Genomic DNA, 23,159 nt, shown 5'->3' with positions numbered 1-23,159 from the left:
ACCTTGTACTGATTGTGGTATTGTGCCTTTTGTATTTAATTCCGATGCAATTTCTGTGTTTCATCGTCAATGAGAAGGGCAGAGGGATACAGTAAACCTGAAGTGAAGCATCGGAATCTATAACTAGCGTCACAGGAATGGTTCAAAACATAGACAGTAAGAAGAGTCAGTTTTCTTGTACTTAAGTGGGCTTTGGGCCTTTTGTATTTAATTCCGATGCCATTTCTGTGTTTCATCGTCAATGAGAAGGTCAGAGGGATACAGTAAACCTGAAGTGCATCATCGGAATCTATAACTAGAGTCACAGGAATGGTTCAAAGCATAGACAGTAAGAAGAGTCAATTTACTTGTACTTAAGTTGGCATTGTGAGTTTTGTATTTCATTCCGACGCAATTTCTGTGTTACATCGTCAATAAGAAGGTCAGAGGGATACAGTTAACCTAAAGTGAAGCATCGGAATCTGTAACTAGTGTCACAGGAATGGTTCAAAGCATAGACAGTAAGAAGAGTCAATTTTCTTGTACTTATGTCGGTATTGCGCCTTTTGTATTTATTACGGATGCCATTTCTGTGTTTCATCGTCAATAAGAAGGTCAGAGGGATACAGTAAACCTGAAGTGAAGCATCGGAATCTATAACTAGTGTCACAGGAGTGGTTCAAATCATAGACAGTAAGAAGAGTCAGTTTACTTGTTCTTAAGGCGGCATAGTGCCTTTTGTATTTAATTCCGATTCAATTTCGGTGTTTCATCGTCAATAAGAAGGTCAGAGGGATACAGTAAACCTGAAGTGCAGCATCGGAAGCTATAACTAGAGTCACAGGAATGGTTCAAAGCATAGACGGTAAGAAGAGTCAGTTTTCTAATAATTAAGTCGGCATTGTGCCTTTTGTATTTCATTCCGATGCAATTTCTGTGTTTCATTGTCAATAAGAAGGTCAGAGGGATACAGTAAACCTGAAGTGAAGCATCGGAATCTATAACTAGTGTCACAGGAATTGTTCAAAACATGGACAGTAAGTAGAGTTAGTTATCTTGTACTTATGTCGGCATTGTGCCTTTTGTATATAATTGCGATGCAATTTCTGTGTTTCATCGTCAATAAGATGGTCACAGGGATGCAGTAAACCTGAAGTGAAGCATCGGAATCTATAACTAGTGTGACAGGAGTGGTTCAAAACATAGACAGGAAGAAGCGTCAGTTTTCTTGTACTTAAGTCGGCATTGTGCCTTTTGTATTTAATTACGATGCAATTTATGTGTTTCATCGTCAATAGGAAGGTCATAGGGATAAAGTAAACCTGAAGTGAAGCATCGGAAACAATAACTAGTGTCACAGGAATGTTTCAAAACATAGTCAGTAAGAAGAGTCAGTTTTCTTGTGCTTAAGTCGGCATTGTGCCTTTTGTATTTAATTCCGATGCAATTTCTGTGTTTCATCGTCAATAAGACGGTCGGAGGGATGCAGTAAACCTGAAGTGAAGCATCGGAAACTATAACTAGTGTCACAGGAATGGTTCAAAACATAGAGAGTAAGAAGAGTCAGTCATTTTGTACTTAAGTCGGCATTGTGCCTTTTGTATTTAATTCCAATGCATTTTCTGTGTTTTATCGTCGATAAGAAGGTCAGAGGGATACAGTAAACCTGAAGTGAAGCATCGGAATCAATAACTAGTGTCACAGGAACGGTTCAATACATAGACAAGAAGAAAGGTCAGTCTTCTTGTACTTAATTCGGCATTGTGCCATTTGTATTTAATTCCGATGCAATATCTGTGTTTCATCGTCAATAAGACGATCAAAGGGATACAGTAAACCTGAAGTGAAGCAACGGAATCTATAACTATTGTCACAGGAATGGTTCAAAACATAAACAGTAAGAAGCGTCAGTTTTCCTGTACTTAAGTCGGCATTGTGCCTTTTGTTTTTAATTCCCATGTAATTTCTGTGCTTCATCGTCAATATGAAGGTCAGAGGGATACAGTAAGCCTGAAGGGAAGCATCGCAATCTATAACTAGTGTCATAGGAATTGTTCAATACATAGACAGTAAGAAGAGTCAGTTTACTTGTACTTATGTCGGCATTGTGCCTTTTGTATTTAATTCCGATGCAATTTCTGTGATTCATCGTCAATAAGAAGGTCAGAGGGATGCAGTAAACCTGAAGTGAAGCATAGGAATCTATAACTAGTGTCACAGGAATGGTTAAAACATAGACAGTAAGAAGAGTCAGTTTTATTGTACGTAAGTCGGAATTGTGCCATTTGTATTTAATTCCGATGCAATTTCTGTGTTTCATCGTCAAAAAGAAGGTCAGAGGGATACAGTAAACCTGAAGTGAAGCATCGGAATCTATAACTAGTGCCACAGGAATGGGTAAAACATAGACACTAAGAAGAGTCAGTTTTCTTGTACTTAAGTCGGCATTGTGCCTTTCGTATTTAATTCCGATAAAATTTCTGTGTTTCATCGTAAATACGTAGATCAGAGGGATACACTAAACCTAAAGTGAAGCATCGGAATCTATAACTAGTGTCACAGGAATGGTTCAAAACATAGACAGCAAGATGAGTCAGTTTACTTGTACACAAGTCGGCATTGTGCCTTTTGTAATTAATTCCGATGCAATTTCTGTGTTTCATCGTCAATATGAAGGTCAGTGGGATACAGTAAACCTGAACTGAAGCATCGGAATCCATAACTAGTGTCACAGGAATGGTGCAAAACATAGACAGTAAGAAGAGTCAGTTTTCTTGTACCTAAGTCGGCATTGTGCCTTTTGTATTTAATTCCGATGCAATTTCTGTGTTTAGTCGTCAATAAGAAGGGCCAAGGGATACAGTAAACCTGAAGTGAAGCATCGGAATCTAAAACCGGTCTCACAGGAAAGGTCAAATCATAGACAGTAAGAAGAGCCAGTCTTCTTGTTCTTGAGTCGGCATTGTGCCTTTTGTATTTAATTCCGATGCAATTTCTGTGTTTCATCGTCAATAAGAAGGTCTGAGGGATACAGTAAACCTGAAGTGAAGCATCGGAATCTATAACTAGTGTCACAGGAATGGTTCAAAACATAGACAGTAAGAAGAGTCAGTATTCTTGTACTTAAGTCGGCATTGTGCATTTTGTTTGCATTCCGATGCAATATCTGTGTTTGATCGCCAATAAGAAGGTCTGAGGGCTACAGTAAACCTGAAGTGAAGCATCGGAATCTATAACTAGTGTCACAGTAATGGTTCAAAACATAGACAGTAAGAAGAGTCAGTTTTCTTGTACCTAAGTCGGCATTGTGCCTTTTGTAATTATTTCCGATGCTTGTTTTTGTTTCATCGTCAATAAGAAAGTCAGAGGGATACAGTGAACCTGAAGTGAAGCATCGGAAACTATACCTAGTGTCACAGGAATGGTTCAAATCATAGACAGTAAGAAGAGTCACTTACCTTGTACTGATTGTGGTATTGTGCCTTTTGTATTTAATTCCGATGCAATTTCTGTGTTTCATCGTCAATGAGAAGGGCAGAGGGATACAGTAAACCTGAAGTGAAGCATCGGAATCTATAACTAGCGTCACAGGAATGGTTCAAAACATAGACAGTAAGAAGAGTCAGTTTTCTTGTACTTAAGTGGGCTTTGGGCCTTTTGTATTTAATTCCGATGCCATTTCTGTGTTTCATCGTCAATGAGAAGGTCAGAGGGATACAGTAAACCTGAAGTGCATCATCGGAATCTATAACTAGAGTCACAGGAATGGTTCAAAGCATAGACAGTAAGAAGAGTCAATTTACTTGTACTTAAGTTGGCATTGTGAGTTTTGTATTTCATTCCGACGCAATTTCTGTGTTACATCGTCAATAAGAAGGTCAGAGGGATACAGTTAACCTAAAGTGAAGCATCGGAATCTGTAACTAGTGTCACAGGAATGGTTCAAAGCATAGACAGTAAGAAGAGTCAATTTTCTTGTACTTATGTCGGTATTGCGCCTTTTGTATTTATTACGGATGCCATTTCTGTGTTTCATCGTCAATAAGAAGGTCAGAGGGATACAGTAAACCTGAAGTGAAGCATCGGAATCTATAACTAGTGTCACAGGAGTGGTTCAAATCATAGACAGTAAGAAGAGTCAGTTTACTTGTTCTTAAGGCGGCATAGTGCCTTTTGTATTTAATTCCGATTCAATTTCGGTGTTTCATCGTCAATAAGAAGGTCAGAGGGATACAGTAAACCTGAAGTGCAGCATCGGAAGCTATAACTAGAGTCACAGGAATGGTTCAAAGCATAGACGGTAAGAAGAGTCAGTTTTCTAATAATTAAGTCGGCATTGTGCCTTTTGTATTTCATTCCGATGCAATTTCTGTGTTTCATTGTCAATAAGAAAGTCAGAGGGATACAGTAAACCTGAAGTGAAGCATCGGAATCTATAACTAGTGTCACAGGAATTGTTCAAAACATGGACAGTAAGAAGAGTTAGTTATCTTGTACTTATGTCGGCATTGTGCCTTTTGTATATAATTGCGATGCAATTTCTGTGTTTCATCGTCAATAAGATGGTCACAGGGATGCAGTAAACCTGAAGTGAAGCATCGGAATCTATAACTAGTGTGACAGGAGTGGTTCAAAACATAGACAGTAAGAAGCGTCAGTTTTCTTGTACTTAAGTCGGCATTGTGCCTTTTGTATTTAATTACGATGCAATTTATGTGTTTCATCGTCAATAGGAAGGTCATAGGGATAAAGTAAACCTGAAGTGAAGCATCGGAAACAATAACTAGTGTCACAGGAATGTTTCAAAACATAGTCAGTAAGAAGAGTCAGTTTTCTTGTGCTTAAGTCGGCATTGTGCCTTTTGTATTTAATTCCGATGCAATTTCTGTGTTTCATCGTCAATAAGACGGTCGGAGGGATGCAGTAAACCTGAAGTGAAGCATCGGAAACTATAACTAGTGTCACAGGAATGGTTCAAAACATAGAGAGTAAGAAGAGTCAGTCATTTTGTACTTAAGTCGGCATTGTGCCTTTTGTATTTAATTCCAATGCATTTTCTGTGTTTTATCGTCGATAAGAAGGTCAGAGGGATACAGTAAACCTGAAGTGAAGCATCGGAATCAATAACTAGTGTCACAGGAACGGTTCAATACATAGACAAGAAGAAAGGTCAGTCTTCTTGTACTTAATTTGGCATTGTGCCATTTGTATTTAATTCCGATGCAATATCTGTGTATCATCGTCAATAAGACGATCAAAGGGATACAGTAAACCTGAAGTGAAGCATCGGAATCTATAACTATTGTCACAGGAATGGTTCAAAACATAAACAGTAAGAAGCGTCAGTTTTCCTGTACTTAAGTCGGCATTGTGCCTTTTGTTTTTAATTCCCATGTAATTTCTGTGGTTCATCGTCAATATGAAGGTCAGAGGGATACAGTAAGCCTGAAGGGAAGCATCGCAATCTATAACTAGTGTCATAGGAATTGTTCAATACATAGACAGTAAGAAGAGTCAGTTTACTTGTACTTATGTCGGCATTGTGCCTTTTGTATTTAATTCCGATGCAATTTCTGTGATTCATCGTCAATAAGAAGGTCAGAGGGATGCAGTAAACCTGAAGTGAAGCATAGGAATCTATAACTAGTGTCACAGGAATGGTTAAAACATAGACAGTAAGAAGAGTCAGTTTTATTGTACGTAAGTCGGAATTGTGCCATTTGTATTTAATTCCGATGCAATTTCTGTGTTTCATCGTCAAAAAGAAGGTCAGAGGGATACAGTAAACCTGAAGTGTAGCATCGGAATCTATAACTAGTGCCACAGGAATGGGTAAAACATAGACACTAAGAAGAGTCAGTTTTCTTGTACTTAAGTCGGCATTGTGCCTTTCGTATTTAATTCCGATAAAATTTCTGTGTTTCATCGTAAATACGTAGATCAGAGGGATACACTAAACCTAAAGTGAAGCATCGGAATCTATAACTAGTGTCACAGGAATGGTTCAAAACATAGACAGTAACAAGAGTCAGTCTTCTTGCACTTAAGTTGGCATTGTGCGTTTTGTACTTAATTCCTATGCAATTTCTGTGTTTCATCGCAATTAGAAGGTCAGAGGGATACAGTAAACCCTGAAGTGATGCATCGGAATCTATAACTAGTGTCACAGGAATGGTTCAAAACATAGACTGTAAGAAGAGTCAGTTTTCTTGTACTTAAGTCGGCATTGTGCCTTTTCTATTTAATTGCGATGCAATTTCTGCGTTTCGTCGCCAATAAGAATGTCAAAGGGATACAGTAAACCTGAAGTGAAGCATCGGAATCTAAAACCGGTCTCACAGGAAAGGTTCAATTCATAGACAGTAAGAAGAGCCAGTCTTCTTGTACTTGAGTCGGCATTGTGCCTTTTGTATTTAATTCCGATGCAATTTCTGTGTTTCATCGTCAATAAGAAGGTCAGAGGGAGACAGTAACCCTGAAGTGATGCATTGGAATCTGTAACTAGTGTCTCAGGAATAGTTCAAAACATAGACAGTAAGAAGAGTCAGTTTTCTTGTACTTAAGTCGGCATTGTTCCTTTTCTATTTAATTCCGATGCACTTTCTGAGTTTCGTCGTCAATAAGAAGGGCCAAGGGATAAAGTAAACCTGAAGTGATGCATCGGAATCTAAAACCGGTCTAACAGGAAAGGTTCAAAACATAGACAGTAAGAGGAGCCAGTCTACTTGAACTTGAGTCGGCATTGTGCCTTTTGTATTTAATTCTGATGCAATTTCTGTGTTTCATCGTCAATAAGAAGGTCAACGGGATACAGTAATCCAGAAGTGAAGCATCGGAATCTATAACTAGTGTCACAGGAATGGGTCAAAACATAGGCAGTAATAAGAGTCTGTCTTCTTGTACTTAAGTCGGCATTGTGCCTTTTGTTAGTATTCTGATGCAATTTCTGTGTTTCATCGTCAATATGAAGGTCAGAGGGATACAGTAAACCTGAACTGAAGCATCGGAATCTATAACTAGTGTCACAGGAATAGTTCAAAACATAGACAGTAAGAAGAGCCAGTCTTCTTGTACTTCAGTCGGCATTGTGCCTTTTGTATTTAATTCCGATGCAATTTCTGTGTTTCATCGTCAATAAGAAGGTCAGAGGGATACAGTAACCCTGAAGTGATGCATTGGAATCTATAACTAGTGTCACAGGAATAGTTCAAATCATAGACAGTAAGAAGAGTCAGTTTTCTTGTACTTAAGTCGGCATTGATCCTTTTCTATTTAATTCCGATGCACTTTCTGTGTTTCGTCGTTAATAAGAAGGGCCAAGGGATACAGTAAACCTGAACTGATGCATCGGAATCTACAACCGGTCTAACAGGAAAGGTTCAAAACATAGACAGTAAGAGGAGCCAGTCTACTTGAACTTGAGTCGGCATTGTGCCTTTTGTATTTAATTCTGATGCAATTTCTAGGTTTCATCGTCAATAAGAAGGTCAACGGGATACAGTAATCCAGAAATGAAGCATCGGAATCTATAACTAGTGTCACAGGAATGGGTCAAAACATAGGCAGTAATAAGAGTCTGTCTTCTTGTACTTAAGTCGGCATTGTGCCTTTTTTTAGTATTCTGATGCAATTTCTGTGTTTCATCGTCAATATGAAGGTCAGAGGGATACAGTAAACCTGAACTGAAGCATCGGAATCTATAACTAGTGTCACAGGAATGGTTCAAAACATAGACAGTAAGAAGAGTCAGTCTTCTTGCACTTAAGTTGGCATTGTGCGTTTTGTACTTAATTCCGATGCAATTTCTGTGTTTCATCGTCAATAAGAAGGACAGAGGGATACAGTAAACCCTGAAGTGATGCATCGGAATCTATAACTAGTGTCACAGGAATGGTTCAAAACATAGACTGTAAGAAGAGTCAGTTTACTTGTACTTAAGTCGGCATTGTGCCTTTTCTATTTAATTCCGATGGAATTTCTGCGTTTCGTCGCCAATAAGAATGTCCAAGGGATACAGTAAACCTGAAGTGAAGCATCGGAATCTAAAACCGGTCTCACAGGAAAGGTTCAAAACATAGACAGTAAGAAGAGCCAGTCTTCTTGTACCTGAGTCGGCATTGTGAGTTTTTTTTTAATTTCGATGCAATTTCTGTGTTACATCGTCAATGAGACGGTCAGAGGGATACAGCAAACCTGAAGTGAAGCATCAGAATCTATAACAAGTGTCACAGGAATGGTTAAAAACATAGACAGTAAGAAGAGTCAGTTTTCTTGTACTTAAGTCGGCATTGTGCCTTTTCTATTTAATTCCGATGCACTTGCTGTGTTTCGTCGTCAATAAGAAGGGCCAAGGGATACAGTAAACCTGAAGTGAAGCATCGGAATCTAAAACCGGTCTCACAGGAAAGGTTCAATTCATAGACAGTAAGAAGAGCCAGTCTTCTTGTACTTGAGAAGGCATTGTGCCTTTTGTATTTAATTCCGATGCAATTTCTGTGTTTCATCGTCAATAAGAAGGTCAGAGGGATACAGTTAACCTGAAGTGAAGCATCGGAAGCTATAACTAGAGTCACAGGAATGGTTCAAAGCATGAAGAGTCAGTTTTCAAATAATTAAGTCGGCATTGTGCCTTTTGTATTTAATTCCGATGCAATTTCTGTGTTTCATCGTCAATAAGAAGGTCAGAGGGATACAGTAACCCTAAAGTGATGCATTGGAATCTATAACTAGTGTCACAGGAATGGTTCAAAGCATAGACAGTAAGAAGAGTCAGTTTTCTTTTACTTAACCCGGCATTGTGCCTTGTCTATTTAATTCCGATGCAATTACTGTGTTTCGTCGTGAATAAGAAGGTCCAAGGGATACAGTAAACCTGAAGTGAAGCATCGGAATCTAAAACCGGTCTCACAGGAAAGGTTCAAAACATAGACAGTAAGAAGAGCCAATCCTCTTGTACTTGTGTCGGCATTGTGATTTTTGTTTATAATTCCGATGCAATTTCTGTGTTTCATCGTCAATAAGACGGTCAGAGGGATACAGCAAACCTAAAGTGAAGCATCGGAATATACAACTAGTGTCACAGGAATGGTTCAAAACATAGACAGTAAGAAGAGTCAGTTTTCTTGTACTTAAGTCGGCATTGTTCCTTTTCTATTTAATTCCGATGCACTTTCTGTGTTTCGTCGTCAATAAGAAGTGCCAAGGGATACAGTAAACCTGAAATGATGCATCGGAATCTAAAACCGGTCTCACAGGAAAGGTTCAAAACATAGACAGTAAGAGGAGCCAGTCTTCTTGAACTTGAGTTGGCATTGTGCCTCTTCTATTTAATTAAGATGCAATTTCTGTGTTTCATCGTCAATAAGAGGGTCAGAGGGATACAGTAAACCTGAAGTGAAGCATCGGAATCTGTAACTAGTGTCACTGGAATGGTTCAAAACATAGAGAGTAAGAAGAATCAGTCTTCTTGTACTTAAGTCGTCATTGTGCCTCTTGTATATAATTCCGATGCAATTACTGTGTTTCATCGTCAATATGAAGGTCAGAGGGATACAGTAAACCTGAAGTGAAGCATCGGAATCTATAACTAGTGTCACAGAAATGGTTCAATACATAGACAGTAAGAAGAGCCAGTCTTCTTGTACTTGAGTCGGCATTGTACCTTTTGTATTTAATTCCTATGCAATTTCTGTGTTTCCTCGTCAATAAGACGGTTCGAGGGATACAGTAAACCTGAAGAGAAGCATCGGAAACTATAACTAGTGTCACAGGAATGGTTCAAATCATAGAGAGTAAGAAGAGTCAGTCATTTTGTACTTAAGCCGGCATTGTGCCTTTTGTATTTAATTCCAATGCATTTTCTGTGTTTTATCGTCAATAAGGAGGTCAGAGGGTTACAGTAAACCCTGAAGTGATGCATCGGAATCTATAACTAGTGTCACAGGAATGGTTCAAAACATAGACTGTAAGAAGAGTCAGTTTTCTTGTACTTAAGTTCGCATTGTGCATTTTCTATTTAATTCCGATGCAATTTCTGCGTTTCGTCGCCAATAAGAATGTCCAAGGGATACAGTAAACCTGAAGTGAAGCATCGGAATCTAAAACCGGTCTCACTGGAAAGGTTCAAAACATAGACAGTAAGAAGAGCCAGTCTTCTTGTACTTGAGTCGGCATTGTGAGTTTTTTTTTAATTCCGATGCAATTTCTGTGTTACATCGTCAATAAGACGGTCAGAGGGATACAGCAAACCTGAAGTGAAGCATCGGAATCTATAACAAGTATCACAGGAATGGTTAAAAACATAGACAGTAAGAAGAAACAGTTTTCTTGTACTTTAGTCGGCCTTGTGCCTTTTCTATTTAATTCCGATGCAGTTTCTGTGTTTCGTCGTCAATAAGAAGGGCCAAGGGATACAGTAAACCTGAAGTGAAGCATCGGTATCTAATACCGGTCTCACAGGAATGGTTCAAATCATAGACAGTAAGAAGAGCCAGACTTCTTGTACTTGAGTCGGCATTGTGCATTTTGTATCTAATTCCGATGCAATTTCTGTGTTTCATCGTCAATAAGACGGTCAGAGGGATACAGCAAACCTAAAGTGAAGCATCGGAATCTATAACTAGTGTCACAGGAATGGTTAAAAACATAGACAGTAAGAAGAGTCAGATTTCTTGTACTTAAGTCGGCATTGTGCCTTTTGTATTTAATTCCGATGCAATATCTGTGTTTCATCGTCAATATGAAGGTCAGAGGGATACAGTAAACCTGAACTGAAGCATCGGAATCCATAACTAGTGTCACAGGAATGGTTCAAAACATAGACAGTAAGAAGAGTCAGTCTTCTTGCACTTAAGTTGGCATTGTGCGTTTTGTACTTAATTCCTATGCAATTTCTGTGTTTCATCGCAATTAGAAGGTCAGAGGGATACAGTAAACCCTGAAGTGATGCATCGGAATCTATAACTAGTGTCACAGGAATGGTTCAAAACATAGACTGTAAGAAGAGTCAGTTTTCTTGTACTTAAGTCGGCATTGTGCCTTTTCTATTTAATTCCGATGCAATTTCTGCGTTTCGTCGCGAATAAGAATGTCCAAGGAATACAGTAAACCTGAAGTGAAGCATTCGAATCTAAAACCGGTCTCACAGGAAAGGTTCAAAACATAGACAGTAAGAAGAGCCAGTCTTCTTGTACTTGAGTCGGCATTGTGAGTTTTTTTTTAATTCCGATGCAATTTCTGTGTTACATCGTCAATGAGACGGTCAGAGGGATACAGCAAACCTAAAGTGAAGCATCGGAATCTATAACTAGTGTCACAGGAATGGTTCAAAACATAGACAGTAAGAAGAGTCAGTTTTCTTGTACTTAAGTCGGCATTGTGCCTTTTGTATTTAATTCCGATGCAATTTCTGTGTTTCACCGTCAATATGAAGGCCAGAGGGATACAGTAAACCAGAACTGAATCATCGGAATCCATAACTAGTGTCACAGGAATGGTTCAAAACATAGACAGTAAGAAGAGTCAGTCTTCTTGCACTTAAGTTGGCATTGTGCGTTTTGCAATTAATTCCTATGCAATTTCTGTGTTTCATCGCAATTAGAAGGTCAGAGGGATACAGTAAACCCTGAAGTGATGCATCGGAATCTATAACTAGTGTCACAGGAATGGTTCAAAACATAGACTGTAAGAAGAGTCAGTTTCCTTGTACTTAAGTCGGCATTGTGCCTTTTCTATTTAATTCCGATGCAATTTCTGCGTTTCGTCGCCAATAAGAATGTCCAAGGGATACAGTAGACCTGAAGTGAAGCATCGGAATCTAAAACCGGTCTCACAGGAAAGGTTCAAAACATAGACAGTAAGAAGAGCCAGTCTTCTTGTACTTGAGTCGGCATTGTGCATTTTGTATTTAATTCCGATGCAATTTCTGTGTTTCATCGTCAATAAGAGGGTCAGAGGGATACAGTAAACCTGAAGTGAAGCATCGGAATCTGTAACTAGTGTCACTGGAATGGTTCAAAACATAGAGAGTAAGAAGAATCAGTCTTCTTGTACTTAAGTCGTCATTGTGCCTCTTGTATATAATTCCGATGCAATTACTGTGTTTCATCGTCAATATGAAGGTCAGAGGGATACAGTAAACCTGAAGTGAAGCATCGGAATCTATAACTAGTGTCACAGAAATGGTTCAATACATAGACAGTAAGAAGAGCCAGTCTTCTTGTACTTGAGTCGGCATTGTACCTTTTGTATTTAATTCCTATGCAATTTCTGTGTTTCCTCGTCAATAAGACGGTTCGAGGGATACAGTAAACCTGAAGAGAAGCATCGGAAACTATAACTAGTGTCACAGGAATGGTTCAAATCATAGAGAGTAAGAAGAGTCAGTCATTTTGTACTTAAGCCGGCATTGTGCCTTTTGTATTTAATTCCAATGCATTTTCTGTGTTTCATCGTCAATAAAGAGGTCAGAGGGTTACAGTAAACCCTGAAGTGATGCATCGGAATCTATAACTAGTGTCACAGGAATGGTTCAAAACATAGACTGTAAGAAGAGTCAGTTTTCTTGTACTTAAGTTCGCATTGTGCATTTTCTATTTAATTCCGATGCAATTTCTGCGTTTCGTCGCCAATAAGAATGTCCAAGGGATACAGTAAACCTGAAGTGAAGCATCGGAATCTAAAACCGGTCTCACTGGAAAGGTTCAGAACATAGACAGTAAGAAGAGCCAGTCTTCTTGTACTTGAGTCGGCATTGTGAGTTTTTTTTTAATTCCGATGCAATTTCTGTGTTACATCGTCAATAAGACGGTCAGAGGGATACAGCAAACCTGAAGTGAAGCATCGGAATCTATAACAAGTATCACAGGAATGGTTAAAAACATAGACAGTAAGAAGAAACAGTTTTCTTGTACTTTAGTCGGCCTTGTGCCTTTTCTATTTAATTCCGATGCAGTTTCTGTGTTTCGTCGTCAATAAGAAGGGCCAAGGGATACAGTAAACCTGAAGTGAAGCATCGGTATCTAATACCGGTCTCACAGGAATGGTTCAAATCATAGACAGTAAGAAGAGCCAGACTTCTTGTACTTGAGTCGGCATTGTGCATTTTGTATCTAATTCCGATGCAATTTCTGTGTTTCATCGTCAATAAGACGGTCAGAGGGATACAGCAAACCTAAAGTGAAGCATCGGAATCTATAACTAGTGTCACAGGAATGGTTAAAAACATAGACAGTAAGAAGAGTCAGATTTCTTGTACTTAAGTCGGCATTGTGCCTTTTGTATTTAATTCCGATGCAATATCTGTGTTTCATCGTCAATATGAAGGTCAGAGGGATACAGTAAACCTGAACTGAAGCATCGGAATCCATAACTAGTGTCACAGGAATGGTTCAAAACATAGACAGTAAGAAGAGTCAGTCTTCTTGCACTTAAGTTGGCATTGTGCGTTTTGTACTTAATTCCTATGCAATTTCTGTGTTTCATCGCAATTAGAAGGTCAGAGGGATACATTAAACCCTGAAGTGATGCATCGGAATCTATAACTAGTGTCACAGGAATGGTTCAAAACATAGACTGTAAGAAGAGTCAGTTTTCTTGTACTTAAGTCGGCATTGTGCCTTTTCTATTTAATTCCGATGCAATTTCTGCGTTTCGTCGCCAATAAGAATGTCCAAGGGATACAGTAAACCTGAAGTGAAGCATCGGAATCTAAAACCGGTCTCACAGGAAAGGTTCAAAACATAGACAGTGAGAAGAGCCAGTCTTCTTGTACTTGAGTCGGCATTGTGAGTTTTTTTTTAATTCCGATGCAATTTCTGTGTTACATCGTCAATGAGACGGTCAGAGGGATACAGCAAACCTAAAGTGAAGCATCGGAATCTATAACTAGTGTCACAGGAATGGTTCAAAACATAGACAGTAAGAAGAGTCAGTTTTCTTGTACTTAAGTCGGCATTGTGCCTTTTGTATTTAATTCCGATGCAATTTCTGTGTTTCACCGTCAATATGGAGGCCAGAGGGATACAGTAAACCAGAACTGAATCATCGGAATCCATAACTAGTGTCACAGGAATGGTTCAAAACATAGACAGTAAGAAGAGTCAGTCTTCTTGCACTTAAGTTGGCATTGTGCGTTTTGCAATTAATTCCTATGCAATTTCTGTGTTTCATCGCAATTAGAAGGTCAGAGGGATACAGTAAACCCTGAAGTGATGCATCGGAATCTATAACTAGTGTCACAGGAATGGTTCAAAACATAGACTGTAAGAAGAGTCAGTTTTCTTGTACTTAAGTCGGCATTGTGCCTTTTCTATTTAATTCCGATGCAATTTCTGCGTTTCGTCGCCAATAAGAATGTCCAAGGGATACAGTAGACCTGAAGTGAAGCATCGGAATCTAAAACCGGTCTCACAGGAAAGGTTCAAAACATAGACAGTAAGAAGAGCCAGTCTTCTTGTACTTGAGTCGGCATTGTGCCTTTTGTATTTAATTCCGATGCAATTTCTGTGTTTCATCGTCAATAAGAAGGTCAGAGGGATACAGTAATCCAGAAGTGAAGCATCGGAATCTATAACTAGTGTCACAGGAATGGGTCAAAACATAGGCAGTAATAAGAGTCTGTCTTCTTGTACTTAAGTCGGCATTGTGCCTTTTGTTAGTATTCAGATGCAATTTCTGTGTTTCATCGTCAATATGAAGGTCAGAGGGATACAGTAAACCTGAACTGAAGCATCGGAATCTATAACTAGTGTCACAGGAATGGTTCAAAACATAGACAGTAAGAAGAGTCAGTCTTCTTGCACTTAAGTTGGCATTGTAAGTTTTGTACTTAAATCCGATGCAATTTCTGTGTTTCATCGTCAATAAGAAGGACAGAGGGATACAGTAAACCCTGAAGTGATGCATCGGAATCTATAACTAGTGTCACAGGAATGGTTCAAAACATAGACTGTAAGAAGAGTCAGTTTCCTTGTACTTAAGTCGGCATTGTGTCTTTTCTATTTAATTCCGATGCAATTTCTGCGTTTCGTCGCCATTAAGAATGTCCAAGGGATACAGTAAACCTGAAGTGAAGCATCGGAATCTAAAACCGGTCTCACAGGAAAGGTTCAAAACATAGACAGTAAGAAGAGCCAGTCTTCTTGTACCTGAGTCGGCATTGTGAGTTTTTTTTTAATTTCGATGCAATTTCTGTGTTACATCGTCAATGAGACGGTCAGAGGGATACAGTTAACCTGAAGTGAAGCATCGGAAGCAATAACTAGAGTCACAGGAATGGTTCAAAGCATGAAGAGTCAGTTTTCTAATAAATAAGTCGGCATTGTGCCTTTTGTATTTAATTCCGATGCAATTTCTGTGTTTCATCGTCAATAAGAAGGTCAGAGGGATACAGTAACCCTAAAGTGATGCATTGGAATCTATAACTAGTGTCACAGGAATGGTTCAAAGCATAGACAGTAAGAAGAGTCAGATTTCTTTTACTTAACCCGGCATTGTGCCTTTTCTATTTAATTCCGATGCAATTACTGTGTTTCGTCGTGAATAAGAAGGTCCAAGGGATACAGTAAACCTGAAGTGAAGCATCGGAATCTAAAACCGGTCTCACAGGAAAGGTTCAAAACATAGACAGTAAGAAGAGCCAATCCTCTTGTACTTGTGTCGGCATTGTGATTTTTGTTTATAATTCCGATGCAATTTCTGTGTTTCATCGTCAATAAGACGGTCAGAGGGATACAGCAAACCTAAAGTGAAGCATCGGAATCTATAACTAGTGTCACAGGAATGGTTCAAACCGTAGACAGTAAGAAGAGTCAGTTTTCTTGTACTTAAGTCGGCATTGTTCCTTTTCTATTTACTTCCGATGCACTTTCTGTGTTTCGTCGCCAATAAGAAGTGCCAAGGGATACAGTAAACCTGAAGTGATGCATCGGAATCTAAAACCGGTCTCACAGGAAAGGTTCAAAACATAGACAGTAAGAGGAGCCAGTCTTCTTGAACTTGAGTCGGCATTGTGCCTTTTGTATTTAATTCTGATGCAATTTCTGTGTTTCATCGTCAATAAGAAGGTCAACGGGATATAGTGATCCAGAAGTGAAGCATCGGAATCTATAACTAGTGTCACAGGAATGGGTCAGAACATAGGCAGTAATAAGAGTCTGTCTTCTTGTACTTAAGTCGGCATTGTGCCTTTTGTTAGTATTCAGATGCAATTTCTGTGTTTCATCGTCAATAAGATGGTCACAGGGATGCAGTAAACCTGAAGTGAAGCATCGGAATCTATAACTAGTGTCACACGAGTGGTTCATAAGATAAACAGTAAGAAGCGTCAGTTTTCTTTTACTTAAGTCGGCATTCTGCCTTTTGTATTTAATTGCGATGCAATTTATGTGTTTCATCGTCAATAAGAAGGTCATAGGGATAAAGTAAACCTGAAGTGAAGCATCGGAATCAATAACTAGTGTCACAGGAATGGTTCAAATCATAGTCAGTAAGAAGAGTCAGATTTCTTGTACTTAAGTCGGCATTGTGCCTTTTGTATTTAATTAAGATGCAATTTCTGTGTTTCATCGTCAATAAGAGGGTCAGAGGGATACAGTAAACCTGAAGTGTAGCATCGGAATCTGTAACTAGTGTCACTGGAATGGTTCAAAACATAGAGAGTAAAAAGAATCAGTCTTCTTGTACTTAAGTCGTCATTGTGCCTCTTGTATATAATTCCGATGCAATTACTGTCTTTCATCGTCAATATGAAGGTCAGAGGGATACAGTAAACCTGAAGTGAAGCATCGGAATCTATAACTAGTGTCACAGAAATGGTTCAATACATAGACAGTAAGAAGAGCCAGTCTTCTTGTACTTGAGTCGGCATTGTGCCTTTTGTATTTAATTCCTATGCAATTTCTGTGTTTCCTCGTCAATAAGACGGTCGGAGGGATACAGTAAACCTGAAGAGAAGCATCGGAAACTATAACTAGTGTCACAGGAATGGTTCAAATCATAGAGAGTAAGAAGAGTCAGTCATTTTGCACTTAAGCCGGCATTGTGCCTTTTGTAATTAATTCCAATGCATTTTCTGTGTTTTATTGTCAATAAGAAGGTCAGAGGGATACAGTAAACCTGAAGTGAAGCATCGGAAACTATAACTAGTGTCACAGGAACGGTTCAATAGATAGACAATAAGAAAGGTCAGTCTTCTTGTACTTAATTCGGCATTGTGCTATTAGTGTTTAATTCCGATGCAATTTCTGTGTTTCATCGTCAATAAGAAGGTCAGAGGGTTACAGTAAACCCTGAAGTGATGCATCGGAATCTATAGCTAGTGTCACAGGAATGGTTCAAAACACAGACTGTAAGAAGAGTCAGTTTTCTTGTACTTAAGTCGGCATTGTGCCTTTTCTATTTATTTCCGATGCAATTTCTGCGTTTCGTCGCCAATAAGAATGTCCAAGGGATACAGTAAACCTGAAGTGAAGCATCGGAATCTAAAACCGGTCTCACTGGAAAGGTTCAAAACATAGACAGTAAGAAGAGCCTGTCTTCTTGTACTTGAGTCGGCATTGTGAGTTTTTTTTTAATTCCGATGCAATTTCTGTGTTACATTGTCAATAAGACGGTCAGAGGGATACAGCAAACCTGAAGTGAAGCATCGGAATCTATAACAAGTATCACAGGAATGGTTAAAAACATAGACAGTAAGAAGAGTCAGTTTTCTTGTACTTTAGTCGGCCTTGTGCCTTTTCTATTTAATTCCGATGCAGTTTCTGTGTTTCGTCGTCAATACGAAGGGCCAAGGGATACAGAAAACCTGATGTGAAGCATCGGAATCTAATACCGGTCTCACAGGAATGGTTCAAATCATAGACAGTAAGAAGAGCCAGACTTCTTGTACTTGAATCGGCATTGTGCATTTTGTATTTAATTCCGATGCAATTTCTGTGTTTCATCGTCAATAAGAAGGTCAGAGGGATACAGTAAACCTGAAGTGAAGCATCGGAATCTATAACTAGTGTCACAGGAATGGTTAAAAACATAGACAGTAAGAAGAGTCAGTCTTCTTGTACTTAAGTCGGCATTGTGCCTTTTGTTTGTGTTCCGAGGCAATTTCTGTGTTTGATCGTCAATATGAAGGTCAGAGGGATACAGTAAACCTGAAGTGATGCATAGGAATCTATAACTAGTGTCACAGGAATGGTTAAAACTTAGACAGTAAGAAGAGTCAGTTTTCTTGTACTTAAGTCGGCATTGTGCCTTTCGTATTTAATTCCGATAAAATTTCTGTGTGTCATCGAAAATACGTAGATCAGAGGGATACACTAAACCTGAAGTGAAGCATCGGAATCTATAACTAGTGTCACAGGAATGGTTCAAAACATAAACAGTACGAAGAGTCAGTTTACTTTTACTTAAGTCGACATTGTTCTCTTTGTATTTTATTGCAATGCAAATTCTGTGTTTCATCGTCAATAAGAAGGTCAGAGGGATACAGTAAGCCTGAAGTGATGCATCGGAATCTATAACTAGTGTCACAGGAATGCTTCAAACATAGACAGTAAGATGAGCCAGTTTTCTTATAATTAAGTCGGCATTGTGCCTTTTGTAATTAATTCCGATGCAATTTATGTGTTTCATCGTCAATAAGAAGGTCAGAGGGATACTTTAAACCCTGAAGTGATGCCACGGAATCTATAACTAGTGTCACAGGAATGGTTCAAGACATAGACTGTAAGAAGAGACAGTTTTCTTGTATTGAAGTCGGCATTGTGCTTTTTCTATTAACTTCCGATGCAATTTCTGTGTTTCGTCGTCAATAAGAAGGTTCAAGGTATACAGTAAACCTGAAGTGAAGCATCGGAATCTAAAACCGGTCTCACAGGAAAGGTTCAAACCATAGACAGTAAGAAGAGCCAGTCTTCTTGTACTTGAGTCGGCATTGTGAGTTTCCTTTTAATTCCGATGCAATTTCTGTGTTACTTCGTCAATAAGACGGTCAGAGGGATACAACAAACCCGAAGTGAAGCATCGGAATCTATAACTACTGTCACAGGAATGGTTAAAACATAGACAGTAAGAAGAGTCAGTTTTCTTGTACTTAAGTCGGCATTGTGCCTTTTGTATTTAATTCCGATGCAATTTCTGTGTTTAATCGTCAATAAGAAGGTCAGAGGGATACAGAAAATCTGAAGTGAAGCATCGGAATCTATAACTAGTGTCACAGGAATGGTTCAAGACATAGACAGTAAGAAGAGTCCGTTTTCTTGTACTTAAGTGGGCATTGGGCCTTTCGTTTTTTATTCCGATGCCATTTCTGTGTTTCATCGTCAATATGAATGTCAGAGGGATACAGTAAACCTGAAATGAAGCATCGGAATCTATAACTAGTGTCACAGGAATAGTTCAAATCATAGACAGTAAGAAGTGTCAGATTACATGTACTTAATTCGGCATTGTGCCTTTTGTATTTAATTACGATGCATTTTTAGTGTTTCATCGTCAATAAGAAGATCAGAGGGATACAGTAAACCTGAAGTGAAGCATCGGAATCTGTAACTAGTGTCACAGGAATGGTTCAAACATAGACAGTAAGAAGAGTCAATTTTCTTGTACTTAAGTCGGCATTGCGCCTTTTGTATTTAATTCGGATGCAATTTCTGTGTTTCATCGGCAATAAGAAGGTCAGAGATCTACAGTAAACCTGAAGTGAAGCATCGGAATCTATAACTAGTGTCACAGGAATGGTTCAAATCATAGACTGTAAGAAGAGTCAGTTTACTTGTACTGAAGTCGGCATTGTGCCTTTTGTATTAAATTCCGATGCAATTTCTGTGTTTCATCGTCATTAAGAAGGTCAGAGGGATACAGTAAACCTGAAGTGAAGCATCGGAATCTGTAACTAAAGTCAGAGGAATGGTTCAAAGCATAGACAATAAGAAGAGTCCGTTTTCTAATAGTTAAGTTGGCATTGTGCCTTTTGTATTTAATTCCGATGCAATTTCTGTGTTTCATCGTCAATAAGAAGGTCAGTGGGATAGAGTAACCCTGAAGTGATGCAACGCAATTTATAAATAGTGTCACAGGAATGGTTCGAAACATAGACAGTAAGAAGAGTCAGTTTTCTTGTACTTAACCCGGCATTGTGCCTTTTCTATTTAATTCCGATGCACTTTCTGTGTTTCGTCGTCAATAAGAAGGGCCAAGGGATACAGAAATCCTGAAGTGAAGCATCGGAATCTAAAACCAGTCTCACAGGAAAGGTTCAAAACATAGACAGTAAGAAGAGCCAAACTTCTTGAACTTGAGTCGGCATTGTGCTTTTGTATTTACTTCCGATGCAATTTTTGTGTTTCATCGTCAATACGAAGGTCGGAGAGATACAGTAAACCTGAAGTGAAGCATCGGAATCTATAACTAGTGTCACAGGAATGGTTCAAATCATAGGCAGTAATAAGAGTCAATCATCTTGTACTTAAGTAGGCATTGTGCCTTTAGGTAGTATTCTGAAGCAATTTCTGTGTTTCATCGTCAATATGAAGGTCAGAGGGATACAGTAAACCTGAAGTGAAGCATCGGAATCTATAACTAGTGTCACAGGAATGGATCAAAACATAAACAGTAAGAAGTGTCAGTTTTCTTGTACTTAAGTCGGCATTGTGCCTTTTGTATTTAATTCCGATGCAATTTCTGCGTTTCATCGTCAATAAGAAGGTCACAGGGATACAGTAAACCTGAAGTGAAGCATCGGAATCTATAACTAGTGTCACAGGAGTGGTTCAAAACATAAACAGCAAAAGGCGTCAGTTTTCTTGTACTTAAGTTGGCATTGTGCCTTTTGTATTTAATTCCGATGCAATTTCTAAGTTTCATCGTCAATAAGAAGGTCAGAGGGATACAGTAAACCTGAAGAGAAGCATCGGAATCTATAACTAGTGTCACAGGAATTGTTCAAAACATAGGCAGTAAGAAGAGTCAGTTTACTTGTACTTAATTCGGCATTGCTTCTTTTGTATTTATTTACGATGCTATTTCTGTGTTTCATCGTCAATAAGAAGGTCAGAGGGATACAGTAAACCTGAAGTGAAGCATCGGAATCTATAACTAGTGTCACAGGAATGGTTCAAAGCATAGACAGTAAGAAGAGTCAGTTTACCTGTACTTAAGTTGGCATTGTGAGTTCTGTATTTCATTCCGATGCTATTTCTGTGTTTCATCGTCAATAAGAAGGTCAGAGGGATACAGTAAACCTGAAGGGAAGCATCGGAATCTGTAACTAGTGTCACAGGAATGGATCAAAACATAGACAGTAAGAAGAGTCAATTTTCTAGAACTTATGTCGGCATTGTGCCATTTTGTATTTAATTCAATGCAAATTCTGTGTATCATTTTCAATAAGAAGGTCAGAGGGATACAGTAAGCCTGAAGTGCAGCATCGTAATCTATACCTAGCGTCATAGGAATTGTTCAAAGCATAGACAATAAGAAGAGTCAGATTTTATATAATTAAGTCGGCACTGTGCCATTTGTATTTAATTCCGATGCAATTTCTGTTTCATCGTCAATAAGAAGGTCAGAGGGATACAGTAACCCTGAAGTGATGCATCGGAATCTATAACTATTGTCACAGGAATGGTCCAAAACATAGACAGTAAGAAGAGTCGGTTTTCTTGTACTTAACCCGGCATTGTGCCTTTTCTATTTATTTCCGATGTAATTTCTGTGTTTCGTCGTCAATAAGAAGGTGCAAGGGATACAGTAAACCTGAAGTGAAGCATCGGAATCTAAAACCGGACTCACAGGAAAGGTTCAAAACATAGAAAGTAAGAAGAGCCAGTCTTCTTGAACTTGAGTCGGCATTGTGCCTTTTGTATTTAATTCCGAAGCAATTTCTGTGTTTCATCGTCAATAAGGTCAGAGGGATACAGTAAACCTGAGATGAAGCATCGGAACCTATAACAAGTGTCACAGGAATGGTTCAAAGTATAGACAGTAAGAAGAGTCAGTTTTCTTGTACTTAAGTCGGCATTGTGCCTTTTATATTTAATATCGATGCAATTTCTGTGTTTCATTGTCAATAAGGTCAGAGGGATACAGTATACCTGAAGTGAAGTATCGGAATCTATAACTAGTGTCACAGGAATAGTTCAAAACATAGACAGTAAGAAGAGTCAGTCTTCTTGTACTTATGTCGGAATTGTGCCTTTTGTTTGTATTCCGATGCAATTACTGTGTTTCATCGTCAAAAAGAAGGTCAGAGGGACACAGTAAACCTGAAGTGAAGCATCGGAATCTACAACTAGTGTGACAGGAGTGGTTCAAAACACAAACAGTAAGAAGCGTCAGTTTTCTTGTACTTAAGTCCGCATTGTGCCTTTTGTATATAATTCCGAGGCAATTTCTGTGTTTCATCGTCAATAAGAAGGTCAGAGGGATACAGTAAACCTGAAGTGAAGCATCGGAATCTATAATTAGTGTCACAGGAAAGGTTCAAAACACAGACAGTAAGAAGAGTCAGTTTCCTTGTAATTAAGTCGGCATTGTGCCTTTTGTATTTAATTCCGAAGCAATTTCTGTGTTTCATCGTCAATAAGGTCAGAGGGATACAGTAAACCTGAGATGAAGCATCGGAACCTATAACAAGTGTCACAGGAATGGTTCAAAGTATAGACAGTAAGAAGAGTCAGTTTTCTTGTACTTAAGTCGGCATTGTGCCTTTTATATTTAATATCGATGCAATTTCTGTGTTTCATTGTCAATAAGGTCAGAGGGATACAGTATACCTGAAGTGAAGTATCGGCATCTATAACTAGTGGCACAGGAATGTTTCAAAACATAGACAATAAGAAGAGTCAGTTTTCTTGTACTTAAGTTGGGATTGTGCCTTTTGTATTTAATTCCGATGCAATTTCTCTGTTTCATCGTCAATAAGAAGGTCAGAGGGATACAGTAAACCTGAAGCGAAGCTTCGGAATCTATAACTAGTGTCACAGGAATGGATAAAAACATAGAGAGTAGGAAGAGTCAGTTTTCTTGTACTTAAGTCGGCATTGTGATTTTCGTATTTAATTCCGATAGAATTTCTGTGTTTCATCGTCAATAAGAAGGTCAGAGGGATACAGTAAACCTAAAGTGAAGCATCGGAATCCATAAGTAGTGTCAAAGGAGATGTTCAAAACATGGACAGTAAGAAG

The sequence above is a fragment of the Schistocerca americana genome, chromosome X (assembly GCF_021461395.2).
Source record: "Schistocerca americana isolate TAMUIC-IGC-003095 chromosome X, iqSchAmer2.1, whole genome shotgun sequence".
NCBI lineage: Eukaryota > Metazoa > Arthropoda > Insecta > Orthoptera > Acrididae > Schistocerca > Schistocerca americana.
The sequence above is the reverse complement of the archived record's forward strand: the minus strand, read 5'-3'. Positions refer to the sequence as shown.